The 15,115-nt window shown below is 40.4% G+C and overlaps 1 protein-coding gene and 1 long non-coding RNA gene across 5 annotated transcripts in view; one reads left to right on the plus strand and one right to left on the minus strand.

The window, feature by feature from the left end:
- The window catches only part of STARD13 (StAR related lipid transfer domain containing 13), a 210,373-nt gene that overhangs the window by 118,489 nt on the left and 76,769 nt on the right, over positions 1-15,115 (minus strand). The gene's annotated exons all lie outside the window — the stretch shown is intronic.
- On the plus strand, positions 9,524-14,120 carry LOC123615800 (uncharacterized). Its single transcript, XR_006723537.2, has 3 exons — positions 9,524-10,383; positions 11,470-11,578; positions 13,291-14,120. It is a non-coding gene; the product is annotated as an uncharacterized LOC123615800 (long non-coding RNA).

Genomic DNA, 15,115 nt, shown 5'->3' on the forward strand with positions numbered 1-15,115 from the left:
TACATTAATTATCTCTTTAAGCCTGTGAAAGGCTGGTGAGGTAGGATGATTTTTTTTTTAATGTTGTAAAAAAACACATAACATAAAATTCACTGTCTTAACCATTTTAAAATGTACAGTATTTTAGTGTTACTTATATGAACATTGTTGTGTATAGATTTTCACCTTGCAGAACTGAAACCCTTTACTTATTAAACAACTCCCCATTTCTCCCTCCCCTAGGCCCTGGCAATCACCATTCTACTTTCTGTTTCTATAAGTTTGACTCTAGGTACCTCACATAAGTGGAAGCATACAGTATTTGTTTTTTTTATGATTGGCTCATTTCACTTGGTATAATGTCCTCAGGGTTCCTCTATGTTGTACCATATTACAGGATTTCCTTCTTTTTCAAGGCTGAATAATATTCCATTGTGTGTATATGTCACATTTTCTGTAACTTATCATCTATGATAGAAATTTAGGTTGTTGCTTCCACCTGTTGGTTACTGTAAATAATGCTGCAATGAACTTGTCTGTGCAAATATCTTGTGGAGATTCCTTTTCAGTTCTTTTGCCTATATACCAAGAAGTGGGATTGCTGGATCAAATGGTAATTATATTTTTAATTTTTTGAGGAAGCATCATACTATCTTCCATGGCAGCCGCACTATTTTTATATTCCCATCAACAGTGCACAAGGGTTCCAGTTTCTCTAAATCCTCACCAACACTTGTTATTTTTTATTTTTTTGATAATGGTCATCTTAATGGATTCAAAGTTATACTACCTCATTGTGGTTTTAATACACATTTTCCCGAAGATTGTAATGTTGAGCATTTTTTCACATGCTGATTGGCCATTTGCAGATCTTTGGAGAAATGGCTATTCAAGTCCTTTACCATTTTTTTTTAACTGAGTGGGTTATTTGTTTTTGAGTAGTAGGAGTTCTTTGTATATTTTGGATATTAATCCCTTATCAGATATATAGTTTGAAAACACTTTCTCCCATTCCATAGGTTGCTTTTTCACTCTCTTGCCTCTTTGCTGTGCAGAAGTTTTAATGTTTGAGGTAGTCCCATTTTTCTATTTTTGTCTTTGCTGCCTGCACTTTTGGTGTTGTATCCAAGAAATCATTGCTAATGCCAATGTCATGAAGCTTTCCCCTATGTTTTCTTCTAGGAGTTTTACAGTTTCAGGTATTATTCTTAGGTCTTTAATTCATTTTGAATTAATTTCTGTATATGGTGTAAGGTAAGGGTCCAAACTCATTCTTCTGTATGTAGATATACAGTTTTCCCAGCACCATTTTTTGAAGAGACTATCTTTTCCCCATTATGTAGTCTTGGCACTCTCATTGAATACCATTTGTGACTACATACATAAAAGTTTATTTCTGGGTTCTCTATTCTGTTCCACTGGTCTATGTCTCTTACACCAGCACCATACTGTTTGATTACTGTAGCTTTGTATTATGTTTTGAAATCAGGACGTGTAAGGTCACCAGATTTGTTCCTTTCTAGAGAGTGTTTTGGCTATCTGGAGTGCTTTGACATTCCATGTGAATTTTAGGATGGTTTTTCTATTTCTGAAAAGAATGCCATTGGGATTTTGATGGTATTGCACAGAATCTGTAAATGGCCTTGGTTAGTATGAACATTTTAACAATATTACATCTTGTAATCCATGAACATGGGATGTCTTTTCACTTGTTTGTATTTTCCTTAATTTCTTCCAGCAATATTTTGTAGTTTTCAGTGCATAAAGTCTTTTGCTTCTTTGGTTAAATTTACTCCTAAGCATTTTATTCCTTTGAGGCTATTGTAAATGGAATTATTTTCTTAATGTCCTGTTTGGACTGTTCATTATTAGTGCATAAAAATGCAAGTGAGTTTTGTGTATTGCCTTTGTATCCTCTTACTTTGCTGAATTCACTTATCAAATTTCTAACAGTTTTTTTTTGTGGTGTCTTTAGGGTTTTATACATATAAGATCATGTCATCTGTGAACACAAGATACTTTTACTTCTTCCTTTCCAATTTGGATGCCTTGTTGGCTGCTATTATCAACATCATATTACAAATAATGAAACTGTGTCCTGTCATATTTATGAAGTTGTGAGTATTCTATGAGCTTACAGGTATGAAATTATTCTACAACCTATTTTAGGACCATTGATTTCTGCAATTAGTTAAATGTCAAAACATTCATTCATTCATGGTAAATAGACTCTAAGATATTTCTTAGCACTAATAGAGGCTGACAAAGACAAAATCAATAGAATGAGTAAAATGAACCTATTGAGGGTTTAAAATCTAGCTGAGAAATAGCCTGGACTTTCAGAATTATTCTACAGTAGAACAAAACTGCAGACTAAACTTTGTACTCATGTTAAACTAAAACAAAAGCTTTGGTTTGTGATAAAGCAATTTGGGTTTTGCCTCAGACATTTTCTATATGATTTCAGTCTAAATATATGTAAGCATGGGGAAAAAGTTAAATAGCATGAAATTATTAATAGTTTTATGGCTAAAACTATTTTAAAAACACCTTTTCTTTATTATGCATTAGGTCTGACATATTTGGAGGTTTAACTGGTGTGTCTGCTTGTTTTCCTGTTTTTGGAGCTTGCAAGACCTATTAATCTCTCTCAATTAGAAGCTATATATTACTGCTCCCTGCACGACAGAAATCACACCAATATCCTCCTAACTGCTGGTTTCTGGAGGCATGGATCCAGCCTCAGAGAACACCTCTCCATTGTAACACTCCTTTCTGACTGACTGGGTACAAGAATCCCTGTTTCCTCTCTACTGCTGTTTTGCCAACACAGATGAGATGGGATGATGCCCCTCACCCCACCCCTAGACCCCACCCTACAGTGCCAAGTGTCTATCCTTCTTCCTCATGGTACTCTTCCTCAGACACTAACCATATGCAACTAACCCTTACTTGAATCACACTACCCCCTACCTCTGACCATCCTCACAAACATTCACACAACAAACATTGACTGAACACTTACTATGTTCTAAAGCTAAGGGACAAAAGTAAATAGAAACTTGGTGTGTGTGGTTGGGGGAGAGGTAAGCGTCAAAGAGATGCAGTTCAGAGTAAAGACCTTCCCTGAAGTGAAGTCACAGACCCATGCGAGAGTATAAGCACTTCAAGAAGCTGTGAGGAATGTAGTCTGTGAGGGTGAAGGATCCCCGGGGAGGGAAATGGCTAGATTCAGGCATAGAGGGAAGGGCCCTTTATGCCATCTTGAGTTTGGATTTTAATCCTGTGGGCCATAGGGATTTTCAAGCAGGGAATTAGAGATAAAGTTTTCTTCCAAAAAGATATTTCCAGCAACACTGTGGAGGACGAACAAACCATACAGGGGAAGAGCTCCCTTGCTGCTGGGCTGCTGGTGATAATGGCAGCTTGGACTCAGCTGGGGTACAATGGAGAGGGAGGCTGGGCAGAATCAGGCTCCCCAGTGTCCCTCTTTTTCCACACAATATCTTGTTTCTTTCATGGAACTTGGAGATTTTCATATAATCACTGGATTACAAATTCCCTGGGGGCAGGAACCACATTGGCCTCACTTATCTGTCAAACCCAGGACTGGCATGAAGCCTGGTACATTGCAGGTGTCTGACAGACATCTGCTTAAGGGGGGAAGGCAGGAACCAGAAGCAGATGTGGGGTCTGGAGGGCATGGCTTCCAGCCCCTACCTGGGGCAGTTATCTGGATGGATCCCTTTATCTGGAACAAGGGATACTGTGAGACATGCATGTAGGTATGGGGAGGTGAGGGAGGAGAGTTAGTGAGCTCTCTGCAGATGAGCCAATTTTCAGCTACCTGAGGAGCATCCGGGCAGAGATGCCTAAGTTGGCCATGTTGCTTGCCTTTGAGAGGTGAGGGGGGAAGACAGAAAATACTAAATAATCACTTACTAACAGCTTGTCTGTGACCAGCACTTTGCTAGCTGGATTATAAGCATTAACCCTAATTCTCACAACCATTGTGATAAGGAGGCATTACTCTCAAGAGATGAAGAAACTTGAACTTGAGCAGGTGAATAATTTCTCCAAGATCACATTACGAGGAAGCAGTAAAGCGGGAGTCTCACCCACTTTCGCTGCTCCTCACCTTCTCACCTCCCCACTCCGACACCCTCGTACTCTACAAAAATGGCTGCAGCAATTCCTCCATCCCCGTGTATCCCTTTGCAATTTGAACTTGCTGCTCTTCTTATCAAGAAGAGACCTTGAATCTGGGCTTGGCCTCATGAGTTGCTTTGATCAGCAAACAGAGCTCTGCAACTTATGAGCCTGGAGTCGAAGAGGTCTTTCAGCTTCCACGCTCACCCTCTTGGAACTCTGAGACGAGAAGCCTAGGCTAGCCTTCTTGAGGATGAGAGGCCACGTGGAGAGAGAAGCCCAGCTGACAACCAAAACCAACCACCAGGCATGTGAGGAAGGCCATGTTGGCTACGACTCCATCAAGCTGACTTTTGACACATGGCTGAACCGAGAACCTACCAGCCAAGCGCAAACTCCCAACATACAGAACTGTAAACCAATAAATAATTATTGTTTTCAGTTATTAAGTTTGCAGTGGTCTCTTACACAGCAGTAGGTAACTGATACATACATCCCTACACTCAAGTACACCACATATGGCTGTCTGGGATAAGAGGGAAAAAGAATCTTCTTATCACAAGCAGGGAGGAGGAAATTGCTGTATGTCAGAGGTAGTTCCAGACATTTCAAGTTATTTGAAATATCAGCTCCTTTTCCCAAAGTGACAGGGAAATGTTAATACTGCATAATGAGTTTCACTATGAGTTAAATAGGTTATTAGGGGTTAGTGGGAAACTTAGACTCCTTTACCGTTGGTTCTATGAGGAAATGTTCCTCATTTGAATCAACTCATTTATAAACTCACTTGCTGGTAAACTGATGATGATTTATCCTAAGACATAACATTTCACTTCATAAAAGCAGATCAGACAGAAAAGAGAGAACAGTGAGAAGTCAGACAAAACATTATCCTCATCTGCATTTACATTCTTGCAGGAACATTCATGAAAGAAAAAATAGCTCTTGAATGCAAAAGACTGCAGATGTGCGTCTAGTGTCTTATGTTCCGGGAAGAGAATGACTTCCAGCTGTAATTGAATCATTTGGGGCCACACTCCGTGGGCACCGTAAGGTGATTATACTCAGAAAGGAGGCTTTCAGAATGTCATTTAGCAAAGGAAAACAGGGCTGGACACCAGTAATAAACTAATGCCCTTGAGCTACTCATTTTTTATCGCAACCTAATTGAAACATACAAATTGCATAATGCTCCCTGCTTGTGAGAGGGGGCAGGACTGAAATTCAGATGATTGATTCCAAAATTTAGCCACTAAGATAAGGTTTCTTCTTCAACAGAAAATATGTCAGTGATGTAATTTCCGAGCAGCCAAGATAAGTGGAACTGTCATTCTGTCCTCCTATTGGGAAGGTTCTTTGTCTTCCACAGGAAAAGAAAGCTGCACAGATACATTTTTGTTTCTGAAATGGATTTCTTTTCTTTCGTTCTTTTTTTTTAAAGTTATTTAAAGAGTAGATTAAATTAACTGTTAAACTCAAGAGGCCAGATTCTACTTTTAAATGCACACTCGTGGTTACTGCCTGCAGCAGAAAAGAGAGACAGCCTAAGGACAATTCCATTGTACTCACTGTACAAGTGGGGATATTTGGAAGGTTCAGGAAGAAGGAGGGGTAGGCCTGCCATCCAGAGGAACATCACAAAGAATAAACTCCAGCTTGGCAAGTTCTTAAAAATGATAATTCCTTTCATGTGTGTGTGTGTTGGTAGAAGGGCAACCGTACTGTATTCATAGACATAAGTGCTTTGTCTTTCTTCTGGAACAAAAGATAATAAATCCCAGGGTTACAATTTAAGACACGAGTGTCAAAGTGAATCAAAGGGAAGTGACCTAAAATGAATACGTGACCATCTTATTTCACAAAAGACAGATAGGCCACAGTCATTAAATTAGGGTTGGATAAAACATGACCTGTTCATTCTCTTTGTATGCACCCAGAAATACACATACGGATCTCTAGTCAACACTGGCTGGAATGTATTAGTGGTCATGAGCATCTTATGTCTGTGTCTTTGTCTAAGTCTATATGTCCAGGAGCAGGGAAGCATCTCTGAAAACTGCTGATTTATTTTAACAAACACACCTGTCTAAATTTCAGTTTCATATCTCTACCAGTTTTATACCTCAATCCATACCTTTTTTGGTTTTTATTAAATTCTATTGAATATCTATATGTTGAGCACTTTCTATGCAGAATACTGGGCTAGGCAGGCACAACAGAGGATCCAAAGAGATGTATTCTCAAACTTCACTCATTATTAGACAAATAAGACAAAAATACTCATAACCATAAAACAAATACAGATAAAGAGAGAGAGAGAGAAAGAGAACAGAACATGCAGTGGGATTTCAAAGACAAGAAAGACTGTATCTACTGATAAGAGGATTAAGATTGCTTCATGGAAGAAGGACCTCGAAGGATAGATAACAATTCAACAGACAATGATGGCATGAGGTGGGTGAGATTAAGTGGAGTTATAGATTGGTTCAATTTAAAGAAATGGCTGGAAAAAGTCCCAGAAGAGAAGGTGCATGGTGGCTGAGTTTGGCTGAAGCTGAGATGGCAGGAGGCAGAGAATTAGAACGGAAAGAAGTTCCAAGTGAGGAGTTGGCGCTTGAGTGAGCAGGCGCTGGGGCGACATGAGGCCTGTGCTCAGACGGTGGATCCGCGAGTACAAATTCAACATGAAGCTTCTCCAACATCATTTCCAAGACAATTACTCCACATGACCAGCATCGCTCTCATTTTTTGGAGCTAGTCTTTTTATAATATTTTTTTCAAGGGATCCAAACATTCTATCATGTATATAAAAGCAAGTTGCAAAACCACATGATCTCAGTATATATATGTATATACATACACATATATACATGCTATATAATCCCTTACCAGTAAGCACTGGAGCCGTGATCCACACACTTTGTTGCCATCTCCCCAGAGGTATGTTTCTCAACACTGGCTGCATTATCACATACCTGAAGTACTTAAAAAATGATAGTCAACCCCACATCTGATCACCCCAACTGGTGGGCCCAGACACCCTACGTGTTAATAGCTCTCCGAGTGATTCTAATGTGCCGACAAAGTTGAGGACCCACTGACGCAAAGGACTTTTCATTCAGGCGATTGACATGATCTCCTGGGGGGGGGGGGTCCTTATATCACAGCACTTCAGGACCCAACCAGGCTAAAAAAAATAATTTTGAGTAAAGGGACATGTAACATTTTAAACTTAGATTTCTACTTCAGTTTTGAAAGAGTCAGAGCTATCGTCAGGAAGAAGAGGAAGATAAAAAAGAAAGAAGGGAATGTAACAATAGGTTTTTAATGGCAAAGGAATTTTTAGGTGATACTGAAACTGCCATCTGTGATGACCCTGGGCATGTGAGAATGTTAGAGATTTGTGTACCCATCTTCACACAGCAAAACCCTCTGACTGGCCTTCAGACCTCCTGATGGGGTCAAGATTTGAATGGCAGGTGGTGAAGCAGGGCCTTTGGCAGGAAGTAGAATGACCTCCATTTCCACACTAACCCCACCCATTCCTTTCTTTCTCTTCCTTATTTTTTCTGTCTCTCTTGTTTCTTCTTCTTCTTTTTTGCATTCCTCTCTGTTTCTGCCTCATCTTTGCCCCATATTTTGTTTTCTCTTCTTCCTTCCCTTCCTCCATCTTTCCAATCACTTCATTTCTTTCTCACCAATACCTACTCCCTTATTAACTCCAAACACCTGAATTATACAATATTTAAACTATTAGTTGTATTTATTGAACAAGCTTGGCAGTTCTTAGTCTTAAATTTTAGGGTGACAAGTTGAACATATTATCCAGTTCTCTTTAAAATAAATTTAAATTAGCTCCTCCTCACTAATAAATGGGGAAGTAGTTTCTGATAAAGAAGAAAACAGAAAACAAAACTCCTTGTCCCCTTGCTAGATATTTCTGATAAAGGAGGAGAAATGAATGCTTCATTTCACAGGAAGCTATTCATAGGAAATGTGTTTCATGCAAATTCCCCTGAAAAAGATTTCACATTCTACACGGCATTAAAATGATTGCTAGTTTTATAAATTAAAATGAGAAAAACAAGTTAATAACAATATGACACCATTCCCCAAATGTTGAGAGGATTCAGGGGCAGGGAAATCAACACACACCCAGAGATTACCGCTAGCCACAGACAGCTGTCGATGAATTTCAATCTCAGCAAAACACATTATCAAATGACAGCCTGCTTGACCAAAGAGAATACACAATATCATTCCATACAAATTCTTGACCTTACATTTTCATTTTGTCATTTTTTTTCTGCCTATAATGGGTTTCTTAAAACAAAGTCAGTCCATGCCCATGATTTCTTAAGGATGAATCTCAAAAAACATTTCTTCAAGATTCCTTCCTTGATCCACACTCCCTGGAATTTCCTTTCAATTATTTCTCTTCTCAGGTCTCCTTAGCTGCCTACAATATGCCAGGCAGTTTCCCAACTTTATTTCTAGTTGCTTCAACAAACTTGTGATGCAGGTATTGGTAGCATCAATTTACAGATCAGGAAATGAAGGCTCAAAGATGTGCAGCAAACTGTCTATATCACAATGAACATAAGCAGAGCTGCTATTCAGACTCATACATTCCATTCTGACACCAGTGTTCTCTCTTCTTCTTGTACTGTTTCCCTCCTCTGTTTCTTCCCAATGCCATCATATACTAATTACCTGTTATTTTATTGTTATTTTATAGTAACATTGCGTAAGTCAGTTGTATTTCCTGAGTTAGAATGAAATTTAAAAAAAAATTTCTAGAAAATTGTATCCTAAACATTGTGAGCAGCAGACATTCCTAGGCGTTGTTAAGGAAAACCAGCTACTCTGGGATACCAGTTACCTCCCACTAGTTTATATATACCACACTGAAAGTTTGCTATGCACTGTCTTGTAATCAGTGTTGCCCTTAAGACAGAAAAGTTCAGTAGAGAGTTAAGATATGACATGGAATTAACAACACATTTGTTTTAGAATCCATGCTGGTACAGAGACAGCCTAAGACTGCATCCTTTTTAAACCACTGCTTCATATTGCTGGGGTTTCAAACCTTACCTGAAACCCTATGAAGTCCTGTCTTCCCAATTTTGTATTCACTTTACGATTAACCTAAATAAAAGCTTTACATTTATCCCTGTTTAATTTTAACCTGTCTCTTGTTCCATCCTGTTGAAATCTTTTTAAAATCCCTAGTTGGCCAATGAATGTACCAGCCATCCTCCCCAGGAAGCCAGTACCCCTTCTATATGTGCCGCCTCCCTGGTCCCACACCCTGGTCCCACCCCCTGGTCCCACCCCCTGGGGCTCCTTAGCCTCTATTTGGACATACTTCTGTTCTTGCTCAGTAGACTGTCAGCTACATGAGGATGAGGCTCTTGTCTGCCTTGTTCATTGCTGAATCCTGGCACAGGGCCTGGCATGGCAGAAGCTCAATATGCTTGAATACATGAGTGAATAAAAGAAAGGGTAAAATGGAGACAGAACAGGAAAGAAAAAAGAAGACATCATAGAGGAAGGAGAGAGAACAGGATGGGCTCAGGGAACGCAAGATGCAAAGTCTGGAATCTAAGATGCTTTGGTTACAAGTTACATAACGTCTCTGAGCCTCCTATGCTTAATTGTAAAATATCATGATAATGACCTCACAGGACTGATCTGAGAATAAAGGAGGTGAAGTATGGGTAAACATCTAGTGTCCAGACATTGATGTGGGACCCGCTGCAGGATGGCAGGCTGACCAGGTTTCCCCGGCTCCACTATCAGGGCTGCCAGTGTGATCACACAAGACTGTGTGACTCTGAGGCCTCTCAGGCCTCTGGAGTCTCTGGGCCTTGTCCTCACTGCATTGCCTCTCTTTCTAAATGAATCACTTCATTAAAATGGAAGGTCTATGAACACAGTATGCCAGCCTAGGATGATTCATCCAGCCCAGCTGTGGTCGTCAAAGAAAACCGAAAACCCTGTGCCTTCAGTACAAAGACTGAATAGTCACTATTTGCAGACCTTTTGGTTTCAGTGTCATTTATTTTTGTATTTTCAAAGAGGAAGTGCACGAGACATAACTATGTCAGCAACACGTAACAGGCTGGTAGACTCTTAGTAAGTGGACACATGTGTTTACACTTCCGAAAGTTTCTCTTTTTGCCAAAAGGCCTAACCAGCTGTCGGCAGCAAGCAAAGGCATATCTATTTGTTGGATTACCTCCCGCCTCGATGGTAAGCTTTAATGAAATACATTTCTAATGTAGATGGGAATTTTGAAAGCCTATTTCTGCAAGCTTCAGATTTGGTATCCTATTTAGCTTGTCAAGTAATGCAGCTACTTTAAATAACATCTAAGCCTGGACTCAACTCCAAAAGTTAATTCCCTTCTTTCTCAAGATAGACAAACTAGTAAAACCCTACCTCTGCAGATTTCTGATAAAGCCTAAAAATCTAAACAGGAGGTTTTATTCATCCTGAACGGCTACAGATAAAGAAATAATCACATATTAAGTAAGATATTCAGATCACTACTATATTCAATATCTCCCATATGATACACCACCCTCCCGTACCTAAAAAAGAGAACACCATCATCTTCTAATTCAATTTATTCTGGTTAAATGTATGATTTATCCAAGACTTTGAGTAGATTTTATGTCTTAGGAGCTGCCCTTTATTTGGAATTCCCTGCCTTTACGCCCTTCTGGGTTGCCGCACCCCCGGGCACAGCCTATTTTTGACCAGGAGGCGATGAGAACTTGGGTGAGGCTGGCTGGGATGGCCTAGGCAGCAGCAACAGAGGAGTCCTGAGAATTCCACTTGGAACACTGAAATAGCTGCAGCACAGTCCCCTGTCATTTGTTTCAACCACACTGAGTGACTAAGAAGTTTTTCACTCTACAGGCTGTATTTAGATCTCCCCCTTCCACATATTTTTACGTGTACTAAACAGCCAGTTTCAGCTTTGAATAGTTCGCACTTTGTAAATCCCAACGTTCAATGTTTCTAACACACTGTTGAAGCTGCCAGAGGAACCAATTTGGTCACCACAAACAGTCTTGACCCAGCAGGTGTGTATGTGTCTCACCTGAATTACAGGTGAATTGTTGGAAATCAAACAATGGAAGATCTCATCCAGAAAGAGAACATTTGCTTAGACATCTTTATAACTTTTCCCACATCAAATAATTTTGCAATATTTTCATCTGAAAGTAATTTTCCAACTCAATTGGATTCATACAATCACAGGAGTTTATAGTCCTGCCAGGATGCGATACGATTAGGATTATAAAGGACAGAAATGTGTTTCCTTTGCAGGAGAGCACCAGGGAGACTGGCGGGTTAGAGAAGAACGTCCGTGCGCACCCACCTGAGCCCACTCCACTCCGTGAATAGGTGATCTGGCCCGTCTCTTTCACATTTTCAGGTAACTTTAGAGACACATAAAAAGGTTACCATAAAACAATTTTTCCATGACACTTAGGTCACAATGTCATATGGTATCTCCAAGAATGAAAAAAAGTCCTAACTTTATACCCTGAGAGCACTGTGTTTGCGCTTTGCGCAGGACAACTCCACATGCAGAAAGCATGGCTTTTGTGGGCTTAAGAAGATGACTGTGGACAACCTGTGCCTCCTAACAGACGTCTGAGACCCTGTAGAAATATAGGTGCTATATTCCTCTTTTAGTCATGGTTTTATGCTCACTATTCTTACCCCTCTTTTCAGCTTCCCACAATTAAGGCTAGATCTTTGCACAAAAATCATTTTTAAAAACATTTTAAGCATAAACTTGGCTGGTCACTTTCCAGCTGTGTTAGAATGTTTCGTCCAGGAAAAACAGAATTATTCCAATAAACAGACAGAACTCAGGTTCAGCTCTAAGTAAGTGCTATGCCCACAACACGGGCCACAGAACTTATTGTGACCTTGAGAACGACTTTTGGACGTAATTGTAGTGCTGGTGGGCACGGGAGATGCTCTTGTGCAGGGTGAGGCTGTCCGTCCAGAGATGAGGTCTAGGTGGCCTTCTCAGATCACCTAGATCATACATAGGCTTCACCTACGATCCCACCAACAGAGCAGGTAAGTTCTACTGATTTATGTCAAGTGTGTCTCTGTTTTGTAAGCATATCATCAAAATCTGGAATGAAACTTTCAAAACAGTAACAATCTAAAGATGATGTTTGGATTTCAACTAGACTGAAGGGAATAGAAATAAAGTCCTCTCTCCAGTGGAAACAAGTTTGCTGAGCAATGAACAAAACTTAAAGGGTCATTTTCAACAGATCTGCCATAGTCCCCAAGGGAACTCCAGGTGTGCTGCCAACTGGTGATCAATTTGTAAAATGTATTAGTGTAATAATCAAACTTAGGTACTATGGTACGATGAATGTTGCACACAGGGTGACCAGCCGGCCCTGTTTGCCTGGGACTGTCTCCATTTTAGCACTAAAAATCCAATGTCCCAGGAAACCCCTGGGTCCTAGGCAAAGTGGGCTGGTTGGTCCTAGTGAGTGGAACATTGGGCTGAGAAGGTAGTGGGCCACAAAGCAGGCTGAGGTCAGAGGCACAGCACAAGACCAAGCCAGCTGCAAAGAGGGTAAGTTGTAGACACGCTGGACACCCAAGTGAAGTGGCTAGGAGAAGGTGATGTCAGGACAATAGGTTCCGACAGCACTAAAGGAGAAGTGGATGGACGCTGCGGGTAACTTTTTGGCACTATAAGATATCACTGTGCTGTATTATAGTCATCTTAGATCCCTTCTCTGGTGTCACTAGGTTCGATTGTTTGAAAGTGTGCTGTGAATACAACAAAGCTGAAAACATCATACAGATGTATAAATTGATTCATATCCAAAAAGACGAAAGTATTAAAACTCTGTTCTCGGCTTGCGATAAGGGATAGATAGATATGTCCTCACGAACAGGATGGTGAGCGGGACTTTCACTATCATTATCCTAAGGATGAAGACTGATCAAGAGTCCCTATCTCTAAGGAGAACTGCTCACGACTGAAGCCAAATTCCTTCCCCCAAGTCTATATGAGGAGTGAATGGGAGGGAAGGTGTCCACGTTATAGAGAGCCTTGCTGACAGTTTATTTCATGGAGACAAATTCTCTCTTCTTGTCATATAGGCCACACCTTCTGAAGTCGCTAGAGACAGAAAAAATCAGACGGAGCCAGAGAGATCCCAAAGATGCTTCCTCATCACCAGCAAGCAAGAGTCCCAGACAAAAAGATCTCCGTGTTTGTCCGTCCTCTCTACCATATTCTTCCAGGGGAGGGAGGGGAGGCTTCATGCTGCATCAATAAGCACTTACTTGTAATGATGGAGGGAAGGGACCAGGTTCTCGGTTCCACCCATCCTGGGTTGCTGAGGAAGCGCCAATTAGTAGGCCTTCTGCTTATGCTCCCCCTAAGTGACATTCATAATGATGGTCTGCAGGTCACGTAAGACCCTTCATAATCACCAAAGAAAGAGTACATGCATTCAGGTCGATTTTTATATTAAATATAAATAAAAATATGAATACAGACATGTAAGTTTGATTGACTGCACCTGATCACTTTCCAACTGTGTTAGTTAACTAGGCCTACGGAAACGCTGACGCAGCTGAGCACACACTTAACAACAGCAAAAGGATTCATTTTCAAAATTAATTTTCAAACTTGATTTCATGGAGTGCCGAGGTCTGACTGTGTCTCGGGCCCGTGGCCAGCCCTGAGCGGTAGCCACTCTGATGTGCGGGTCTGAGCAGGCGGGGGACCTGACAAAACCGTCCTGGTTGGACGACGTGTGTTTCATCAGCTGCGCCTCTGCTTGCTCACCGTCCTGGGGACGCGCCTGCTGGTGGGCGCTCAGAGGCTACATACAGTCGTGTTTCCGTTTTGTCAGCCTTGCAGATTATCACCAGTTGTGTGTGCACCACATCGTCACTTATTAACACAGTTTACTTACATTCCTTCAAACCCGTTAGCACTTAAATCATTTAAAAACTATCAACCTGTTCATTTTAAGTCCAGAGGTAACACATTCTCTCATCTTCAATTTTTTGAAAACTTTTACTTTTGTTTCCATGGTTAGTCGTACTTCTTCCTGGAACTTTGAACCACTTTTCAACTTTGAACTGTTACTGCTTTAGCATTTATCAGACCAGAATTAGTTCAAAATGACTGCAAAAAGCCTTCCTAATCAAGCTTAAACATGACAGGCAGATTAACAAATGTGATGGCAGAAACAAAATGATGACTATTGCAGCTAACCCACCTGTCTGGGGTGAGCAGGACCGATAGATTTCAATAAGGTATAATTTGTTTATATGTTAAAATTTTTAAGTTGAATGTAAATACAGAAGTTTCTGCTTTTGAGCCACAATGTTTGCAGTGAAAATAAAGTACTCAATCCTTACGCCAATTCCAAAGATATTTTGAAGAGACTGACTATGGAGCTGAAGGTCAGAGAAATTTTTTAAATGACTCTAAGTTTCTTGTCAAGAAGATGGGAAGAACAGATGAAGCTCTAACCAAATTAGGTTCCAGACAGAAAATTAATATAGTCAGTTATTAAACTTATTGAGTAGAAGTGACAATGATTATACAATTAGAGACGTTCATTAAAGCAGTCTGAAACATGGATCTGGAAAAGAGTGTAAAGTCTGAGCTGCAGATGTAGATTTGGGAATCATCTCTTCGAAACTGGTAATAAAAGCCATGAATGGGAATGAAATCTTGGGGAACACAGAGCCGGGGAGGAATAAGACTTGCTAGCAAAGACATCAGTAACAACTGATGCAGGGAAATAAAGAGCCAATGAAATCAAGGCAAAGAACTTTAGTAAGTAAGCAAAGGTCAGTAACTTCAAAAGCTTTTTCTCACTCACTCTGCCATGGACTGAATGCTGAGCATCACACGAAGCACTGAGGCTGGAGAGTGAATGCGACTGACACCAGAGCAGCCACC

This window comes from Camelus bactrianus, chromosome 14 (assembly GCF_048773025.1).
Source record: "Camelus bactrianus isolate YW-2024 breed Bactrian camel chromosome 14, ASM4877302v1, whole genome shotgun sequence".
Taxonomy (NCBI): domain Eukaryota; kingdom Metazoa; phylum Chordata; class Mammalia; order Artiodactyla; family Camelidae; genus Camelus; species Camelus bactrianus.